Source organism: Schistocerca serialis, chromosome 2 (genome assembly GCF_023864345.2).
Source record: "Schistocerca serialis cubense isolate TAMUIC-IGC-003099 chromosome 2, iqSchSeri2.2, whole genome shotgun sequence".
In the NCBI taxonomy this organism is placed as follows: Eukaryota; Metazoa; Arthropoda; class Insecta; order Orthoptera; family Acrididae; genus Schistocerca; species Schistocerca serialis.
The window spans coordinates 545,156,448-545,179,679 of NC_064639.1; the positions used below are offsets into that span (position 1 = coordinate 545,156,448).

Genomic DNA, 23,232 nt, shown 5'->3' on the forward strand with positions numbered 1-23,232 from the left:
CTTAAGCACAAAGTGAGAAACACATGGAAAGGCAAGAGTGAGTAGGGACAGAAGGTCATTAACTGTTGACCCACAAAAGAGACAGGCAAGAGGGGTTGATGAAGAGATGCAGAAAGGGCACAAGCCAACCTAGTTTCGACACTAAAAATAGAACCCCAAGAAGAATGTGAGTGCCAAATAAAAACAAAGGTGAATGAAATGAGAGAGGCTATGATTCTGAAACAGGATATCAGAAATGGTGTGCATCTATGTGAGGCATCAGTAAAAGTAGGATCAGGAGAATGCCTAACAAATGTGCTGAACACTATAGGTACGAGTGCATCAGAGAATGTCCACAACTGGTAGCACAAACAGTACCACAGCAGGCATTGTTACAGGGCTCATACAAAGTGAATCATGTCAGAAAGAACCAGCCACAGTTGAAAGTAAGAATAAATGTATTAAAATAGAACATCCAAGTAAGTTATCTGGACATGAAAGAGAAAGCAGCCATTACTATGGAGTGAATCATGTCAGAAAGAACCAGCCACAGATGAAAGTACGAATAAGTGTATTAAAAGAGAACATCCAAGTAAGTTGCCTGAACATGAAAGAGAAAGCAGTCATTATTACAGAGCTACACACCATGTAGAGTGATGATTTCCATTTGCCAGCAGCCAAATTATCTTATTCAGACAGGCATGAAATTAAACTGCTACAAGAAGTGAAAGGTAGTATGATATGCTTGCAGTCCTACAGAATACCGTATGCACAAAAAGAAATGCTCCAGCAAGAAACTGAAAAGATGTTAGAGGATGACATCACAATACCAATCAAAAATGGTTGGAATTTCCCCTTACTTTTGATTCTGAAGAAGATGGATAACAGTAGAAAGCAAAAATGATGAATAGTCATGGACTATAGACAACTGAATGAGATCACCCTAAATTCATCATATCGATTGACAGCCTAGGAAAGTCAAAGTACTTCTCAACCCTACATTTAATGGAGGCCTATTATCGGGTCTTGTTGAACAAACAGGATCAAGAAAGGAAGGCTTTCAGTATGCTCTATGGATACTGCAAGTACAAATGAATACCAAGTACATTTCAGAGACTCATGAACTTCATTTTAACAGGGTTACAAGGTAACAAGTTGTTCATCTACTTGGATGACAAGGCAATATATGGCTACTCTTTAGAAGACCATAATGTGCAGCACAGAAATATTTAAAGGACTTAGACTCCACAATTTAAATCTACAGGTGGACAAGTGCAAAAAATTTTGTGAAAAGAAATATTCTATTTGGGCCACATTCTATCATGTGATGGCTTGAGGCCAGACCCACAGAAGGTCAAAGTGATAAAGCAGTATCCACAGCCCTAAAACAATAAAGCAACTGAAAGCATATCTGGGCCTTGGTAGATACTATATACATTTTATAAGCAATGCCAGCAAAAGCATGAAGTTGCTACATGAATTATTAAGGAAAGTACCATTTTACACTTTGGGTGTCAAGCAGAAAAATGTTTTTTCAGGATTTGAGGATAAGCTGATCCATCCACTGATACTGCAGTATCTGTATCCCATCTTTGAAAAGGACTTCATAATTACAATGGACACTACATAGATATCTATTGCAGCAATTCTACACTAAGGAAAAATTGGAAGTGATTTATCTGTTGTGTGTGCCTCAAGAACACTGAATAAGGCAAAAAGAGGATACAGTATGACTGAGAAGGAAACATTAGTCACTTGTTGGGCAGTAAAATACTTTAGCTCATATATATTTGGTAGAAAGTTCCTGATCTTTACTGACCATAAACCACTAACATGGGTAGGCAGTATATCAGATCCATAGTTCCGATTGATAAATTTTAGGCTACAGTTGGAGAGATGTGACTATAAAATCATTTACAAGAGTGGCAAAAGAAATCAAAAACTGGTGCACTCTCTCAACTGAGAGATGCCAGGAAGGCTGGAACATGACTGGAAGGCAATAGCAGCCTAAGCAGAAGAGGAAGCTGTACTGCAGGCCAGGGATCCCAGGTGGGCAGAGAGAATGGGGCTATATAGAAGAGACAGCTGAATTGGGAATGTGAGAAGAAATAAGAAAACGAAAAACCTGCAATATTAAAAAAGTTTCATGATTCTCCTACTGGAGGGCACCAGGGCACAGGAAGATCTATGAGCGATCAAAAAAGTACTGAGTATGAAATAATATGAAGAAAGATCTACTATACAATATCTGGAAATGTGAGAGCTCTCAAAAGAATAAACTCACTAGGGAACATATAAATGTGCCAAGAAAATGATGAAGACCCACAAATGCATTTTCAAAAGTTGTGATATTGACCTCGAAGATCCATTAAACCAAATGGACAGACGAAACAAGTATATTCTCACCTTTCAGGATATACTGACCAAGTTTACGCCAGCTGAGACTTTTCAATGGCAAGATGCAGACATGGTAGCGTAAGGAAAATTGTTTCCATTGGAATTCATGTTGTAATTACTGTAAAAAGACCGGACATCAGACTGAGAAGAGCAAAATGAACCACAATTGATAAAAAAGTCAGACAATCAAGCATACTGCAGTGGTCAACAATAAAAAGTCTGGTATTGTTCATACCAAACATGTGCAAAGTCATGAAGTTTGATGGGTGAAACGTCATGTGAATGCCATGTTTTCCATCGATAACAAGTCATTATCTGTAATTCTTCATGTTAACAAAGTGCCAGTCAATTTTCAAATTCACACAGAGTCATAAATTTCCATCATCAATCTACAGGAGCCCCAAACATTTGAATTGCCAAAGTTAAGGGACAATTTTCAGCAAATGTTACTACATTCATCATTGTAAATTCAAATAAATTACCTCAATTACTAGAACTGGATGTCTTTATGCTTTATTAGTCACCACCATTCATGAAGGAGCAAATAAAAATCAAACTGATGTTCCAAATGGAAAGTTCATCTGTAGCAAAAAATTGAAGATCTTTTTTCTGAAGCAACAAGTAGTATTTAAGATTACAAGGCGGACATTACACTAAAGCTAAAAGCAGTGCCAAAATTTTGAAAGCATGCAACATTCCTTTTGTGTTTAAAGATAATGTAAAGCAGGAACTAAACTGCCTTTGAAAGAATGAGGGTATAGAAGGCGAAGCCAGTTGCCAATGGGTGAAGCTAATTGTAGTTGTACAGAAAGCGAACAGCTCAAGCTTGCATCTGCAGAGATTTCAAAGTGACAATTCATGCTCAGTCTATTTATGACTCCTACTGCCAAGCCAGAAGAACTGTGTCAAAATTATCTGGTGATGTGTACCTTACAAAACTGGAAGTATATTTGCAAATTCCCTTGGATGTAGTCAAACATAGCTTTATTGTGACAAACACTCCATTTGGTTCTACCACCAAAACCAGTTACCCTTTGGAATAGTCAGCACACTCGGTTTGTTCCAATGATACAAGAGACTGGGGCACAGTGAGTAGTGAGACGCAGTGAGCAATGGATTATACAAAATATATGACAAAATGCCATCATAGTTTTCCATGTGTAGCATACAGTCTCTGAGCATTTAGAAGACTGTGAAAACTAGAAGGCTGAATGATGCTGAAAAATTGAAACTATGACTTTCCTGTTTTACTATCTTTCTCTCCTAATTGTGTCGTGCCTATATAGGGACCTGTATTACTTCATTTAGTAGAAACCACACATTAAAAAGATAAGCAGTTGTCACAGGTTTTGTTTCTTTATAGCATATGAAATACAGAATTATAAACTCTATTTGTTACTGAATAAATGTGTTTAACTGTGTTGATGGGATATGGGGAAGTGTGAGCAATTTTTTCTGGACACAATGAGCATACACTGATCAGCCATAACATTATAACCACCAACCTATTATCAGTATAAACCCATCAAGGTGATAGCAGTGTCACCAGTTAGGAATGACTGCTAGTCAGACACATGCACAGTGTGTGCAGTATAAGTCAGCATGCTGTCCATGTGTAGAACAGGGAAGGCATGCAATCTAACTCAGTCTGACTGAGGGCAGAATTGCAATGATCCAGAGGCTCAGCAGAACATTTCAGAAACTGCAAGGGTATTTGAGGAGTGTTGTGGTGAATGTCTGCAACATTTGGTGAAACCACATCCAGATGTTGTGAGATTGGACGGCCACTCATCCTTACAGATGTTGAACACAGTAGGCTGGGTAGATTGATAAAGCAGGACAGACAGTAAACTGTGGTGGAACTAACATCAGACTTTAATGCTGGGTAGAGTATAAGTGTGTCTGAGCACACAGTGCACCGGACTTCTGCTGCTGATGACCCATGTGTGTGCCAATGATAACACCATGTCACTGGGAACTACATCTGAAATGGGCACGTGATCATGGGCACTGGACGTACGCACAGTGGTAAAGTGCTGCATGGTCTTAGGAATCCTGACATCTTCATTATCATGCTCGTAGAAAGGCACGAATCTGTTGTCTTCTACAGGAATAGCTCCTTGACACCTGTACTGTGGGACAGAGACAAGCTGGCACCAGCCTCATTATGCTCTGGGGAACATTTACGTGGGCATCCCTGGGTCAAGTGGAGCTCATGTACACTCCATTATGATGATCATGTTTCCTGATACTAGTGGCACTTTTCAACATGATAATGCACCATCTCACAAGGCCAGGAGTATGATCAAGTGGTTCAAGGAAGGCAGTGTAGAGTTCCAATTAATATTCTGGCCTCCCTACTCATCAGATCTGAAGCTGATCAAACACATATGGGATGTCATTGAACATGGCATCAGAGTTCATTGCCTCCGCCCCCAGAATTTATGGGAATTAGATCACTTGTGTGAGCAGATGTTGTGCCAGCTCCCTCCAGCGACCTTCCAAGGCCTCACTTTTTCCATCCCATGATGCATTGCTGCTGTTATCCCTGCCAAAGGTGGACATACTGACTATTAGGTATGTGATCATAATGTTCTGGCTGATCAGTGCATACGCAGAAAATAAAAATAGTCTGCTGTAGAGAGAGAAAACTACTTTTGGTCCAGCATCTGCTGAAGAAATGAAGAAAGCTGTGATTAATGAGATTCAAAATGGCTTGAAAGTACTGGTGAAAAATATTCCTCAACAGGTAAGACATCTCAGCATGGAACAAAAAGAGGAAGCACAAGAATACTTACTGATACCCAAGAGAAGCAAGAGCTTTTAGAATGTGAAAATGGCAAGGAAAGAAAATGGCCAAACTCAAAAATTCAAACAACCATTAAGCCCATTTCTAAAAATGTCTGAAGGCAACTTCAACCACACGAAACCTATAAAGGCTCTGCTATCCTTCAGATGGGTGACAGTAACGATAATTCAGGTCTTCTTGATGAAGAAGAATTTAACATGGGAGGCAAGCTCAAAGAGAAACTTAGTAGGACATATCAGTCAACTAATGAAAATGAAAGCACTGAAATTGTGACTTATCTGCACAAGTCATGTAAGTTTGACAGACACTGTTCATATGCTGCAGATGAAGAACTACAGAGCTTCACAGATGTCATTTGTGAACTACCAAAATAAGTTGTAGAAATGTTTTATTTCCTATTGACATGGATACTTATAATCTCCTTTGATTTGTTATGCATAATATCATTGTATCAGACAATTTTTACTATGAAAAATAAATATTTCCAACCTGCCTGTGGATTTTTTTTCTTTTTTTTACAGTTGCTCACACTCTTCCATGCCAGTGCTAATGGTTCTCTCTATTGGGAACTGAGTGGGCACTTTGCTGTCAATTATTCTATTTATAAGGTTTTCATAAGAACAAAATGTATAAAAAATCAATATAAATACTAGATGGTACACGCAAAATCAAACAATGGAAAATCCATGATGGAATGTAACAATATTAAGAAAAGGATAGTTGCTACTCACCGTATAGCAGAGATGCTGAGTCGCACATAGGCATAGCAAAAAGACTGCCAGAAAGGAGTTTTTGACCAACAAGGCCTTCATCAGAAATAGACAGCATATACACATACAACTAATACAAACACAACTCACACGCACATGACCATAGTTTCTGGCTGCTGAGGCCTCAGCAGCCTCTGGCCTCAGCAGCCAGAGACGGTGGTCACATGTGTGTGAGATGTGTTTGCATACGTACGTACGCATATGTGTGTGTGTGTGTGTGTGTGTGTGTGTGTGTGTGTGTGTGTGTGTGTGTGTGTGTGTGGTGTTTATTTCTGACGAAGGCCTTGTTGGCCAAAAGCTCACTTTCTGAGAGTGTTTTTGTTGTACCTATCTGTGACTTAACATCTCCGCTATAAGGTGGTATAAGCTTTCTACATGACATGAAGTAATGCATAAATGTTATCAAATTTCATCACAAAATATTCTAGAACAAAAAATGTGACCACTGTGCCCCAGTCTCCCCTATTTAGAAGATTTAATTCGAAAATCTCTGAACACTGTGAACTACCTTAAGTCTTGTGACTTACTCTGAAGATGGCTGGACGATACGCAGCCGAAATATTAGTGGAAGTAATTTTATTTGTGCAGCTGCATGCCCAAAATTTAATGAACTATCCATTACCCTGCGAAAAGTTGAAAATACATGTCTTAATTATTGTCCGAGGCAAAAGTCGAGGAGGACTCTTACAGAATTTGGAATCCATTTTCAGAAATCTCCAAGCTGTAAATTTGAAATGCAACATGAAGAAGTGCATCTTCTTTCAGTACAGAGTGCAATACTTGGAACAATCTGCACACGGCTTCAAGCAGATGCCGCAACATATTGACACCACTAAAAAACTTCTTATTGCTAAGGACATCTAGTAATTAATTGCCGAATTAGAACAAATTCACTGCTCAAATAGCTACCTTCAGTGAATCACAGCACTAGTTGTTGCATAAAGGCATCAAGTGGAACTGGAACAGTGAATGCCAACAAACATTTAAAATTAAAACAACATTTACTTGCAGACAAAAGTCTTAATAACATATGATCCAAATAAAATGTTCAGAATTGCTGCAGATATTTCAGACTATGGCACAGGTGCCAATCTGTTGCACCAGCATCATGGTTTTGGACGAGCAATATTGTTAGCTTCAAAGACTCTGACTTTTTCCTTTTTTTATTTCTTCCCTCTTTCTGCTCCCTTGTGTTTGAAGACTTGCAGACACATTATGTAAAATGCATCGAAGTAGGAAGGAGTGCCTTGAAAAAGATCATGTAAACACTGAAATGGAGTAATAAACATCGATGAAAAAAGAAATCGGTCTCTGTCTTTGTTGATCAGGCTTCACACATTTCTTGTCATCTGGGCAAGACTCAGCATCAAGGGTGGATTGTTGTTTGTTGTTGTTGTGGTCTTCAGTCCTGAGACTGGTTTGATGCAGCTCTCCATGCTACCCTATCCTGTGCAAGCTTCATCATCTCCCAGTACTTACTGCAACCCACATCCTTATGAATCTGCTTAGTGTATTCATCTCTTGGTCTCCCTCTACGATTGTTACCCTCCACGCTGCCCTCCAATGCTAAATTTGTGATCCCTTGATGCCTCAGAACATGTCCTACTAACCGGTCCCTTCTTTTTGTCAAGTTGTGCCACATACTCCTCTTCTCCCCAATTCTATTCAATACTTCATCATTAGTTAAAGCTTCTATTCTCTTCTTGCCCAAACTATTTATTGTCCATGTTTCACTTCCATACATGGCTACACTCCATACAAATACTTTCAGAAACGACTTCCAGACACTTAAATCTATACTCGATGTTAACAAATTTCTCTTCTTCAGAAACGCTTTCCTTGCCATTGCCAGTCTACATTTTATATCCTCTCTACTTCAACCATCATCAGTTATTTTGCTCCCCAAATAGCAAAACTCCTTTACTACTGTAAGTCTCTCATTTCCTAATCTAATCCCCTTAGCATCACCCGACTCAATTCGACTACATTCCATTATCCTCGTTTTGCTTTTGTTGATGTTCATCGTGTATCCTCCTTTCAAGACACTGTCCATTCCGTTCAACTGCTCTTCCAAGTCCTTTGCTGTCTCTGATAGAATTACAATGTCACTGGCGAACCTCAAAGTTTTTATTTCTTCTCCATGGATTTTAATACCTACTCCGAATTTTTCTTTTATTTCCTTTACTGCTTGCTCAAGGCTGGGTACAAACCTAAAATTTGGTCCTTCTATCAATCACCACACTCACCTCCAGAGGTAAATCAAGGCTTTATAGAAAACCTCTGCTCGCTAATATATACAAACCTCCAATCAAACTCTCATCACTGAAAGAGTCTTTAATAACTCTGTTGGGAGAAGAAGAGGCACACAACAAAAGACATCCAGCAAAATACAACTAAATACTTCCTCTGAAAACTACTCAGAATAGATAACATAGAAGCCCACTCATCACAGAAATACATAACATCCAATGGCAGCAAACAGGCTTTACCTTTTTGATGCTGTCCACACTTAAACTGGCAACAGTGACCATGAGGCAGTTGCAGCAACAATGATTACCACCAAAATACGAAGGACAATTAAATGAAAAAAAAATTACACATTTGATAAAGTACACAAAAAAGCTGTAATATTGTATCTCAAGGAAGAACTATAAAACTTAAGCACTGGGCACGAGCATTCAGGGTAACTGTGGCTCAAGTCTCTCCATGGTATACAGTCTCTGTAAAGAAACTTGTCAAGAAACAGGTTAAGTGGCAGGGGTCACATAGAAGAAATAGGAACTGAAATTTTGGGTAGCAAAGAAAAACCAGAAATGCTGAACTCAGTTTTCAAATGTTCCTTTACAAAGGAAGCTCCAGGTGTACAGATCTAGTTTAATTCTTGCACCACTGCAACAATGAGTGATATACATATTAGTGTCAACTGAAATCTCTAAAACTGAAAAGGATTATAGACCCAAAGAAATTCCTCTCAGATTTCATATGAAATTATCACAATATTCTGGTCATATCTGCCAGTGGTAGCGGTCAGGTGTGCATGAGGTGTGATTGCTTGTGTGAACATGTGCATGTTTTCTTTGCTGAAAAAGCTTTTGACTGAAAGCTATAATGTGTTACAGTCTCTTCGTTGTACCTGCCTGCAACTCAATGGTTCATCTTTACAGTGAGTAGCAATCAATCCATTTCCTAATATTGTTAAATTAACACCTAAGTTAGACTCTCCCTTAACCATAAAATACTGTGAATTATAAAAAAAGTACAGTTCATCTCTGTCTACAAGAAGTGTAATGAGTGATCCACATCACTACTATCCTACATCATAAAAACTCCTCTGTTGTAAAATACACACATTAAAAAAAAGTTTTGCATTGCCTTGGTTCTGAGAGTTCCGAAACCTGTACAAAAACTGGGTTAGAGATCAACATAAACATCATTTATTACTCATGAAAACCACACATTGCATATTGTACCACACAGCAGCACCTTCAGACGTGATGGTCCAGTTTGCTGTACACACTGATACCTCTAATACTCAGTAGCACGTCCTATTGCATTGATGCATGCCTGTATTCGTTGTGGCATGCTATCCACAAATTTATCAAGGCGCTATTGGTCCAGATTGTCCCACTCCTCACTGGTAATTCAGTGTAGATCCCTCAAAGTGGTTGGTGGGTCACGTCATCCATAAACAGCCCTTTCCAATCCATCCCAGGCATGTTCAATAGGGTTCATGTCTGAAGAACATGCTGGCCACTCTAGTCAAGTGATGTCGTTATCCTGAAGGAAGTCATTCACAAGATGTACATGATGGGTGTGCGAATTGTTATCCATGAAGATGAATTCCTAACCAATATGCTGCCGATATGGTTGCGGTATCAGTTGCAGGATGGCATTCACGTATCATACAGCCATTACGGTGTCTTCCATGACCACAACGGCGTACGTTGGCCCCACATAATACCACCCCAAAACAGCAGGGAACATCCACCTTGCTGCACTCACTGGACACTGTGTCTAAGGCACTCAGCTTGACCAAGTTGCCTCCAAACAAGTCTCCAATGATTGTCTGGTTGAAGGCATATGTGACACTCATCAGTGAAGCGAACATAATTCCAATCCTGAGTGATCCATTTGGCATGTTGTTGAGCCCATCTGTACAGCACTGCATGGTGTCATGTTTGCAAAGATGGGTCTCGACATGGACGTCGGGAGTGAAGTTGTACATCACGCAGCCTATTGCACACAGTTTGAGTCATAATACGATGGCTGCACAAAAAGCATTATTCAACATGGTGACATTGCTGTCATGGTTCCTCTGAGCCATAATGCATAGGTAGTGGTTATCCACTGCAGTAGTATCCCTTGGGCAGCCTGAGCAAGGCATGTCATAGACAGTTTCTGTTTCTCTGTATCTCCTCCAAGTTCAAACAACATCCCTTTGGTTCACTCAGAGATGCCTGGACACTTCCTTTGTTGAGAGCCCTTCCTGGAACAAAATAACAATGCAGAAATGACAGAACTGCGGTATTGACCATCTAGCCATGGTTGAACTACAGACAACACGAGCCGTGTACCTCCTTCCTGGTGGAATGACTGGAACTGATCGGCTGTCATACCCCCTACGTCTAATAGGTGCTGCTCATGTATGGTTGTTAACATCTTTGGCCAGGTTTTATGACATCTCTGAACAGTCAATGATATCCACAGTCAATGTCTTTCTTCAGGAATTCTGGGAACTGGGGTGATGCAAAACTTTTTTTTGATGTGTGTATTAGACATATTCTGAGCTCAAACTTAATGACTTCATCTATGTTAAACGGCATGGAGTCCTAAATTATCAGGCCTGTGATACTTACCTCTAAATGCCTGAATATACAACAATCTACTTGTTGCCATGTACAGTGCAGAAGAAAACTAACTGTAAATTAAAATTGCTACAGCAAGAAGGAATGCAGATGATAAATGGGTATTCATTGGATAAATCTCATATTGTTCATTAAGAGTTGGGTGCAATTGTTCGTGGCAGACGTCCCATGATGCCCGTTGAAGTTCTTTATTGATCCATTCACTCAGTTTTTTTTTTTTATTACAGTGGGCAGCTAACCCTCTGACCGAACACGCTGAGCTACCATGCCGGCTACTAGAACTGACATGTGATTACATTTTCACGCAATTTGGGTGAATAGATCCTGAGAAATCAGTACCCAGAACAACCACCTCTGCCCGTAATAACGGCCTTGATACACCTGAGCATTGAGTCAAACAGAGCTTCGATGGTGTGTACAGGTACAGCTGCCCATGCAGCTTCACATGATACCACAGTTCATCAAGAGTAGTGATTGGCGTATTGTGATGAGCCAGTTGCTCGGCCGCCATTGACCAGACGTTTTCAATTGGTGAGAGATCTGGAGGATGTGCTGGCCAGGGCAGCAGTCGAACATTTTCTGTATCCAGAAAGGCCTGCAACATGCGGTCGTGCATTATCCTGCTGAAATGTAGGGTTTCGCAGGGATCGAATGAAGGATAGAGCCACTGGTCGTAACACATCTGAAATGTAATGTCCACTGTTCAAAGTGCCGTCAATGCAAACAAGAGATGACCGAGACGTGTAACCAATGGCACCCCATACCATCATGCCGGGTGATACGCCAGTATGGTAATGACGAATACACGCTTCCAACGTGCGTTCACCACAACGTCACCAAACATGGATGCGACCATTGTGATGCTGTAAACAGAACCTGGATTCATCCAAAGAAATGACGTTTTGCCATTCGTGCACCCGGGTTCGTCGTCAAGTACACCATCGCAGACGCTCCTATCTGCAATGCAGCGTCAAGGGTAACCGCAGCCATGGTCTCTGAGCTGATAGTCCATGCTGCTGCAAACATTGTCGAACTGTTCATGCAGATGGTTGTTGTCTTGCAAGTGTCCCCATCTGTTGACTCAGGGATCGAGACGTGGCTGCATGATCCGTTACAGCCATGCGGATAAGATGCCTGTCATCTCGACTGCTAGTGATATGAGGCCGTTGGGATCCAGCACGGCATTTCGTATTACCCTCCTGAACCCACCAATCCCATATTCTGCTAACAGTCATTGGATCTGGACCAACGCGAGCAGCAATGTCGCGATACAATTAACCGCAATCGCGATAGCTTACAATCCAAACTTTATCAAAGTCGGAAACGTGATGGTACGCATTTCTCCTCCTTACACGAGGCCTCACAACAACATTTCACCAGGCAATGCCTGTCAACTGCTGTTTGTGTATGAGAAATCGGTTGAAAACTTTTCTCATGACAACAAATTGTATGTGTCGCCACCGGCGCCACACTTGTGTGAATGCTCTGAAAAGCTAATCATTTGCATATCACACCATCGTCCTCCTGTGGGTTAAATTACGTATCTGTAGCATGTCATCTTCATGGTGTAGCAATTTTAATGGCCAGTAGTGTATGCTTGCACATGACTCCTTTATTGATTTTATACTTTACATTGTAAGAAATGTTACTGTGAACTACACATACCACCATTTATATGGGAAAATATCAGAAGAGTAAATCCATATGTGACAAAAGCTAGCTGAACACAAAACTAGGTTTGGAAGACAGGTGTCCCAAAGACCATTGGTAAGCAATCAAACCATTATTCACTTGTCCCTAATGTCTCAAGCCCACTGACTTAGAAACATACAAAAGGTATTCATAATTATCATGCCTTTCACGGGCAAGGATGGGTCTTGAGTCGTGCTTGGGTAGCTCAGATGGTAGAGCACTTGCCCACAAAAAGCAAAGGTCCCGAGTTCGAGTCTCGGTCCAGCACACAGTTTTAATCTGCCAGGAAGTTTCACATAAACGCACACTCTGCAGCAGAGCGAAAATCTCATTCTGAAAACATCTCCCAGGCTGTGTTTAAGCCATGTCACTGAAATACCCTTTCTTCCAGTAGTGTTAGTTCCGCAACATTCGCAGAAGAGCTTCTGTGAAGTTTGGAAGGTAGGAGACAAGGTACTGGCAGAATTGAAGCTGTGAGGATAGGTCGTGAGTTGTGCTTGGGTAGCTCAGATGGTACAGCACTTGCCGCGAAAGGGAAAGGTCCCAAGTTCGAGTCCCCATCTGGCACACAGTTTAAATCTACCAGGAAGTTTCAACAGTTAACTTTGTGTAACAACAGAAATTTGTTTGCAATACATTACTATCTGTCAAGTAACTTCACAATGTACAGTGTTATACATGTCATTTAACTAACAACAATATCATGAAAAGGATAGATGGCTACTCACTTAAAAGATGTCATGTTAAGTTGCAGACTGGCATGATGGAAAGATTGTATACAAAAGTGTTCGGCTGAAGCCATTCTGACCCGCGTGACCAGAGACAGCAGTCGTGTGTGTGTGTGTGTGTGTGTGTGTGTGTGTGTGTGTGTGTGTGTGTGGTGTGTGTGACGTGTGCTTGCTTGTGTAAACGTGTGTTTCTTTTCAGAAGAAGGCTTTGGTCAAAAGTCCTTGTGTACAGTCTTTTCGTCATGCCTGTTTGCAACTAAACATATCATCTTTATGATGAGTAGCAATATATCCTTTTTATAATATTGTTGATATTCCAACCTGGCCTTTCCACTGTTTCATTTAATTACCAAGAATTTTCAGTCCCTAAATATAAATACCAAATTAATTTGTTGAATTTGCTAATTAGTTATATTTCCAATGTCTTTTGAATTGCATGGATTTCCCAGTCCTGTAATTATGTTAGACAGTGGCTGCTGAAGAACTTTTCACTTCAGTATATAACTTCATTCTGAACCCCAGACAAGGAGGCAAAGTGTACATGAAAATTATTTTTGTGAGATGAAACTTGCAGTTCCGCAGCAACAAGCACCACTGAGGAGTAAATGTACTGGGAACTGCGTACAGGAATCCCAAAATCCTTAATGAGGCTGCACCAAGATGCAAAATAAGCCTTTAGACAATTAGGTACATTCCTAATTGAAAAAAACACTGAATTAAGTTTCTTAATTTATCTAGGAGGTCCAGGGGTGGCACCTTTTTTAGTAGTAAGGTTAATTTATTCCACCAAAATATTAGAGGATTGACTTATAAGGTAGAAGAGCTTCTTGCCTGCTTGCAAAATTTAGAGGAAAAGATAGACATTCTGTGCCTGTCTCAGCACCACATAACCACAGGGTTAGATTAGTTACATATACAAGATTAATATCAAACAGCTTACTCATGCAGAACTAATAAGAGAAAAGGAGGAGATGTTGCATATATTAAGACAGAACACAAGTTCAAAAGCACTGACGCAAGTAGATTTTGTAGTGATCAGCACATAGAAGTGTGTGCTAGTGAATAAATGCTGAAAAACTGTTCACTTTAATTGTAATAGTATATAGATCCCCACTGGGAAATTTTGAATTATTTATGAGGAGCCTGGATCCCTTCCTGTGCTCTCTGTCAGACATCAGCAAGCAGTTAATAGTCTGTGGTAACTTCAGTGCAGATTTTCTAAAGGATTCTAACAGGAAAAATGATCTGGAAATCTTATTTGGATTCTACAATTTGCTCTCAGTAGTTAACTTTCCAACAAGGGTTTATAAATAAAGTAGGTACCTAATTGATAATGTTTTCTTTGGTGAGGCACAAAGCAAGAAAATAACTGTCTACCCAGTAACAAATGCTCTCTCTGATAATGATGCACCGTAAGTCAGGATAAATGACAATAGTGCCTTACAGTGTGGATACACCTCAGTGGAAGTCAGTCAGAATCATTAAAGACTACAGGGAAAATGTTTTTACGAGTAGTTTACAAGAAACAAACTGGGATGAAATTTATAAAGAACCAAATGCCAATATAAAATTTAATTTATTCCACAATAAATTCGTATCAGTATTTGAAAATAGCTTTCTGCACAAGCTAATCAGAAAGGACATTAAACAGCCATGCAAAAAACCATGGATCACTAAGGGGATTAAAGTATCTTGTGAAAGGAAAAGGGAAATTTATCTTTTGGCAAGAACACGCAGAGACCCTGCAGTAGTTGTGCACTACAAAAACTACTCAAAATTACCAAGAAGGGTTATTAAAAAATCAAGAAACATGCACATAATGTCAGAAATCAGTACATTTGACAACAGAATTAAGGCAATATGGGATAAAGTGAAGCAAGAGACTGGACAACCAAGCACAGAAGAGGATAACAATACTGTTGAATTGAATGGAAGGATTATAAATTATGAGTCACAGGTAGCAAATGTATTTTATAATCATTTCTTAAACATAGTAGAAAGCTCAGGGACCATCAGTTCAAGAGAAAGATCACAGCAATATGTTGAAGAAGTAGCTCTCATAAAATTACATCATATGAATGTACCACTAACTTCTACTTCTGAAATGAAGAGAGTCATACATTCTCTCAAGAATAAAAGCTCTTCTGGTTTTAATGGAGTTTCCAATAGAGTACTACATATTTGTTCCCACAGAATAAGTAAAGTATTGTCCAAAATATGTAATACATCACTAACTCAGGGCACTTTTCCAGAGAGACTAAAATATGCCGTTGTTAAACCCCTATTTAAGAAAGGTGATAAGAGACACATCAGTAACTACCGACCTATTTCACTGCTGACAACATTTGCCAAACGTTTGAGAAGGTGATGTATTCAAGTATAGTATCTCACCTTGGCAACAATAATATTCTCGGCAAATCACAGTTTGGGTTTCAGATGGGTTGCTCTACTGAGAATGCCACTTACAGGTTCACACACCAGATATTACAATCATTAAATGACAAAATAGCACCGGTAGGTATTTTCTGTGACTTACCCGAGGCATTTGATTGTGTGAATCATAGTATACTCGTAGATAAATTGAAGTTTTATGGGATTGATGGTATAGCCAGCTAATGGATCATGTCATATCCAACCAAAAGATGCAGACAGTTGTACTTAGTAGTAATTCAACCAACAGAATCCAGGGATATAATTCTGACTGGGGAGAAATCACACATGGGGTTCTCCAATGCTCAATCTTAGGTCCACTAGTGTTTCCCACATATTTAAATGATCTACCATCTAATGTACAACAAGCAGAATTAGTTCTTCCTGCAGATGATACCAGTATTGTAATCACTCCCAGTATACATACAGTAATGGAAGGAATGGTGAATAGTTTTATGTGAATGGTCTCACCCTGAATTTCACAAAGACACATCATATTCAGTTCTGCACCTCTACGGGTACAGCACCAGCGATAAGTGTGAGAATTGAAAAAGCACATTTTGGAACTCCTAAAACGAATTACTTAGCCACATTTGCACTTAGAATCATAGCAAATTTTGAGGAGAGAGTAATCAGTAAGTTGGCATATTTTGTTTATTTTCATTTAGTAATGTCATATGGAACAATGTTCTGGGCTAACTCATCTTTAAGAAAGAAGGTCTTCATTGCTCAAAAACATGCTGTAAGAATAAAACGTGGTTGTCAATCACAATCATCTTGTAGGCATCTGTTTAAGGAGTTGGGCATTCTGACTACTGCTTAACAGTATATTTATTCCCTCATAAAGTTTGTTGTAAATAATCCACTACAGCTCAAAAGGGACAATGAACTACATAATTACAATACAAGAAGGAAAAATGACATTCATTACGCAACATTGAAGTTGTCTTTAGCACAGAAAGGGGTGAACAATGCTGCAACAAAAAATTTTGACCACTTACCCAGTGATATAAAATGTCTAACAGACAGCAAGGTAAAAATTTGAAAATAAATTGAAGTAGTTTCTCCTTCACAACTCCTCCTATGCCATAGAAGAATTTCTATATTTGGAAAGTGTAAAAGGTGGTGGGTAGAAATGCTAACTCAATCTGTATATCTTGTTTGCATTTTGGGAGAAAACATATATGGTGATGTTTAGAGTACAAACAGATGTACAAATTAATTTGCAATATGAATGTAAAATGACTCATTCCACATCATGAAGATTTATCATGCAAAATGATCCTGGAACATGAAAGTAACTTTTTTTTAAGACAGTATAGTTGTATGATGGAGATAAACAGCGATTAATTTACTTATAATCAATTGTTCAAAATGACAGTCACAATCGCCTTATTTATTTTGCCGCCAACTGGTTTCAACCCGCAATGGGGTCATCTTCAGGGCAATTTACATCATTTGGTCACTTGCTGGAGTCATCACCCTGCCTGTGCATGGTCGGTAACTATACATTGGCAGGGTGACGACTCCAACGAGCGACCAAATGGTGTAAATTACCCTAAAGATGACCCCATCATGGGTTGAAACCGGTTGGTGGCAAAATAAATAATGCGATTGTGACTGTCCTTTTGAATAACTGATGAAAGTAACTAACTAACTCCATTTTAATTACTATCCAGCTGGACCCACAGGAATTTTACATTTTACATTTCATTTACTGTACGGTTGTGAATAAAGGACATAGACACTATTCTTACATTTCAACTGTGGTTGCACTGCTCTGACAGCAAGGGGGAAAAAAAAGAGGCAAATTTTTAAAGTGCTATCAAATCAAGTCTCTTACAAGAAATTTGAATTTGGGACTTTGATAAAAAATAATTTAGTGGTTTGGCATCGTGTGATGAAAATCTGTAAGGCTGTAAGACTCTAATGTAACTTTTTTCTAAAAGTCCTTTAGAATGGTACTTCCACCTCACAAAATGTTGAACATAAGACACATTAAATCAATAAAAATCATGATGGCAGCAATATATATTTTGATAAGAAATGAAAACCATTGTTTTACAGTTAACCAGAATTTTTCAACCATCTACAAAGGATAAAATCAAATTATTAAAGAATCTGTAATAACACCAAGATACGACTGAGGTAACAGATGAGAGGGTGGAGTAGTAGGGGTGTACATACACTATGATTTATCACCTACTGTGCTACACACATCCAACAATAATGAAGATAAACAAGTGGAATATACATTCATAGAGATCAAAACCCTTAACAGAAAATGCCTGACAGTGTGCTCTACAAACTTCTTAAAGTAGTAGGTACGTCTGCTTCAAAACTGCTGTTTTGTGTCTCGAATTCATATATGAGTACATAATTATACATGGTATAACTAACATATATTTTCTAGACAATAGTCCTCCCATGTAAAATTTAAGTGGATGCTTATTTTTAAAACATGTTGCTACTTCAGGTTGTTCCTACCCATCAAGCAAACAGTAGTCACATTCTCGTAGATACATTGCAATGAAATCTCCAAAGACTAAATTCACGCCTCTCAAGGCTCTGCACCTGGCATGTCTGCTCATGACACAATTTTCATGATGTACTTGCTAGAATGTCTCTGAAAGGAACCACAACTGACTGCATATTGAGACTTTAAATGCATTAATTTATGTGAACTTGCAATTGAGGTGCAAGAAATAGTTTTGGGAACGTCATCTATTCCCTTCTCAAACTTAAATGAAAAACTTCATGGATTTACTAATAAATTTACTCAATTATGTGACAAATATGTCCCCCAACGACTAGAAAGGTAAGAAGGAAACCTGCACCTTGGTTCACAGAAGAATTAAAACAGCTCACGAAGCTCAGAGATCACATATACAAACTGTGCCCTATGCCTGAAAATGCAGTCAAGCTGTGAGAAACTCTAGACTCGGGCTTGCCCACACATTAACTGGCAACAGAAATAGACCATCCATCCTACAGAACAACCTGCGTGGTCTTTGTATAGGCAAAGTAAAAGCTGCAGCCAAAAAACTGAACCAGTACTTCACAGTAACTACATCCACAAATGAAGTGGGGACTCATTGATTACTTCATTGGCGTAAATAGCTGTAACCATTAAAAATTCTATCTAAAGCATATTACTTGAAATGCCATCAAAAAAGCCATCATGCTATACACATCGGCATCTATTGGACACGGTAACACCACAGTCCAAATGATGATGCTTATTACTGACCCACTACCGCCCACTATAACAGATATTTTCAACCACTCCTTAACCACAAGTGTTTTCCCTGAGGCTGGAAACAGGGGCTAGTTGAGCTACTACCTAAAAAGTATGTTGCCACACCACCCTCAGATTAGCAACCTATTTGCATTCTTCCTGCACTGTCCAAGGCATTAAAACACATTGTCCATGACCAGGTAACAAACTACATAACTACAAACAACCTACTAGGTGAATACCACTCACGTTTCTATCAACATCGCAGCACATCAACCTTAATAAGGGTAACAATGACCTCAAGCTTGCCGTGGATACACAAGAGACAATTATCATTCACTTCTTAGACTTCAGCAAAGTCTCTGACACTGTCAACTTTGACATTTTACTTGCTGAGCTTTGCAGCCTAAATTTCTCTCAAAGTGCAGTGCAATGGTTTCGCTCATACCTGATGTCTCACCAGCACTGTGTCATGTCTGGCAGCATGAAGCCACAATGTAGGCAGGTAGTAACAGGTGTCCTCTAGGGTTTGGTTAGGTCCTACTCTATTTTCATTGTATGTCAACAATGTGTGATACGAATTGTCTACTGCAAATATCACATGTACCTTGAAGACCTCCAGTTGTATGTAAGAACAAAACCAATAAACCTGAAGACAGCTATCAAGATTCTCAGTACCGAACTGTGTGCATTATCAAAATGGGTGCAGGATACTGGTTGATTAGTGCAGGCTAATTAGCCCAAAGTATCAGGACTCCCTACCATATTTAACCCTAAATGGGACAAATATCAGCTTCTCTTCCTTACCAGAGAGTCCAGCAGTAATAACAGATGAAAATCTAAACTGAACTGAGCATATAACTGCAATGTGCAAGAAGGCAGCAGTACCCTGTGAAAATATAAAAACCTCTTCCCACATGACCTGAAAAAGAAACTTTTACAAACACTTCCAATTATTGATTACAGTAATGTTATCCCACGCAGTCTTTCTCAGGAGAGGTCACAGCAACTCAAAATGGTTATGTATACCTGTGTTCATTGTATCTCTGATGTTTGACTCTTTGATCATATTTCACCACCACATGCACAGCCATTCTGGCTGTGTGCAGAAAATTGCAAAGATTTCCATACACTCTGTCTTCTCCACTCGCTAATCAACATACACTGTCCCCCATAGCTCTCCACAATGTTACCACTCATATAAACAACATGGCAGAAACATTCTTTCCCATCAAAGCAAAATCCTTTTTTCCTCACTTTATTATTCAGCGACTTTCTCAAAGTCCTTCTCAGTAGCACGAACCTGATTGTGGGATGACCTCCTACATTATATTAGAGAACTGAATAACATCTTAAATTTCAGAAGATAGTTAATGACATATCTACTACAGCAACATAATGAGTACCACGCACTCATTACCCTTGCCCATCCTCCTTTCCAACCAGATCGTCCTCATTTTCCAGTTATCTTAGCTGGTGGAATCTCCTTAAATTTCCTTTCCCCGGAACTCGCTATATCAGAAAATATCTATTTTGCACACCCATAAATTCTTTTTATATCTGACATCATTATTATTATTATTATTATTATTATTATTATTAGTAGTAGTAGTAGTAGTAGTAGTAGTAGTAGTAGTAGCAGTAATAGCAGTGCTGCCAGTGTTAACTTATTAGCTTGTAGTCAGTATTATTGTCTCACTTTGTCACTATAGACACATAAACCATTTTAATACTATTTTTCATATTACAATTCTTATTTCTTAGGTAACTATGATATAATGAAGGTACTGTATGTGTGAAATCCTGGTCCAGTGTAAGAGAGGGCCTGATGGCACTAATGAGATAAGGTTAAATGAATAAAATGTTCTCGGTTTTCAAGCCGCGTCAATTCGAATAAAATCCTCGAGCTTTCGACGACCATCTCCGCCATCGTTGTCAGGAGTTCACTGACTGCAGGGGCAGCTATGGTTTCTCACTTATATAGGCATGATGACATCATCAGCAGCCAATCAGATAGACCCAATGTGGCACGTGGGCATAAGTCGACCTGGGCAGCTAGCGGAGCTATTGCCCATGGCAGCACCGGTGACATCTGGTTTATCAGATGAAGTGGTGAAGAAATTAACGCCTCGTGCCACCAGACCTCCCAGGCTTATGGATTACCAAAGATACACAAGGAAAGTGTTCCTTAGAGGCCCATTGTTAGTGCAATCCGTTCGCCCACCTACACATTTGCTAAACATCTGGCAGGATTATTAGCACCAAAATTGGGAAATTGTGAACACCATGTTGTCAACTTGCATAAATTTGTTGAGGCACTCAAGAGAATGAAGACAGTCCCAAATGACCTAATGGTTAGCCTGGACGTTGTGCCACTTTTTGAAAGGGTGCCAATACAAGATACGCTGGATCTTTTGGCCCAACATTTTCCATCTGGAATCATTAAGTTGTTCCATCACATCCTAACGACAATGTACTTTTTGTACTGTGATTAATATTATGAGATGATGGACGGCACAGCCATGGGATCACCACTGTCTCCAGCAGTCATGAGATGACGGACGGCACAGCCATGGGATCACCACTGTCTCCAGCAGTTGTAAATTTCTTCATGGAGCACTTTGAGGAGCAGGCTTTTCAAACTGTGACATTATGGCCATCTTGCATTCTACAATACGTTGATTACATGCTTTCTATGATACGTTGATGACACATTCCTGATATGGCCTCATGGTGAAGGTATACTACAGCAGTTCGTAGATCACATGAATGGTGTCCACCCCCAAATTAAATTTACTGTCGAGATGGAGGAGCATGACAAGCTACCATTCTTGGATGTTTTGGTTGAGCAGAAGGCAGGAGGCTAGCTTGGTCATTCAGTGTACTGGAAACCAAAACACACTGATCGATACTTGAACACCAGTAGTTTCCTCCACTCTGTACACAGGAAAGCAGTTCATAGAGCCAAGACTATCTCTGATGATGACCACCTACAGTCTGAACTGCAGAACTTAATATGTGTTGTCGGGGAAAATTGATTCAGCGAAAGAGACATCGCAAACGGTTTCAAGGGCTGCCGACAAAAGACACCTCATGAATCAGTGGAAGAGGCCAAACGGACTGCATTCCTGCCATACTGCGGAGCAACTAGCAGCAAGTAAGGACATCTGTTGCCGAAAGATGGGCTAAGACCAGTGTTCCAGCCGGCCCCCAAGATACGAGACATGTTGCGCCCTGTTAAAGACGACATTGCTCATCGAGAGTCCAGCATGTATGGTGCACCCTGGGAACGTGGCAGCATGTATATCAGACAAATAATTTGCACAGTTGCAGAGTGTTGTACTGAGCACAAGCGCCATATAAAACAAAGGGAGCTTGAAAAGTCAGCCATAGCAGAGCATAGCCTAGAAAACAGACATAAAATATAGTTCGAAGATACAAAAGTGTTGGCTCATGCATCAACGTATTGGGACTCTGTTATAAAGGAAGTGGCCGAGATTCATTTAAACAACAACAATTTCAACAGAGACCAGGGGTACACACTGTTGGACATTGAAAGAAAGCAAAGGCAGATGCGCAACGCGGGAGAAGCAGTTTCAAAAGTGGTGCCTGCCCCTGGTGCCACCTGACGTCACCAATGCTGCCATGGGCAATAGCTCCCCTAGCTGCCCTGGTCAACTTAAGCGCAGGCACCACATTGGGACTATCTGATTGGCTGCTGATGACGTCATCATGCCTATATAAGCGAGAACCATAGCAGCCCCAGCAGTCAGTGAACTCCTGACGACAATGGTGGAGATGGTCATTGAAAGCTCGAGGATTTTATTCAAACTGATGCGGCTTGAAAACCGAGAACATTTTATTCATGTATGCTGTCGCAAAAGACTCTGAGGACACAGAGATCAGGTTAAGTAAGTAAGTAAATTAAATAAAAACCAGAGCAAATCTTAATGCTAGTCAGAGCTTCTGATCATTAGACAAGTCTACATGCCACCCATCATTCACCTACAAGTGACGGGCCGCACATGCACAATTGTCATTGTGTGTGTGTGTGTGTGTGTGTGTGTGTGTGTGTGTGTGTGTGTGTGTGTGTGTCTTTTAAGGAATCATTTTCAAACAGTTATGTCCAATTCCTGTAGTTATTCAGTGCTGACCAGCTTGATTATTTCATTGCTACTTCTGCAATTAAGTTAGACTCATCTGCTCTATAGTATTGGCATTTTTAATGTCACACCACATGATACAAGCAATCTGTGAACCAAAATCGCTAATTTACAACAAGGAAAAAGTATAGCAGTACTGTTTAAGGTCACAGGAACAACTG

The 23,232-nt window shown here is 39.7% G+C and overlaps 1 protein-coding gene across 3 annotated transcripts in view; it reads right to left on the reverse strand.

Annotated features, from left to right (window-relative positions):
• The window catches only part of LOC126457520 (peroxisome biogenesis factor 1), a 385,437-nt gene that overhangs the window by 99,290 nt on the left and 262,915 nt on the right, over nt 1-23,232 (reverse strand). The gene's annotated exons all lie outside the window — the stretch shown is intronic.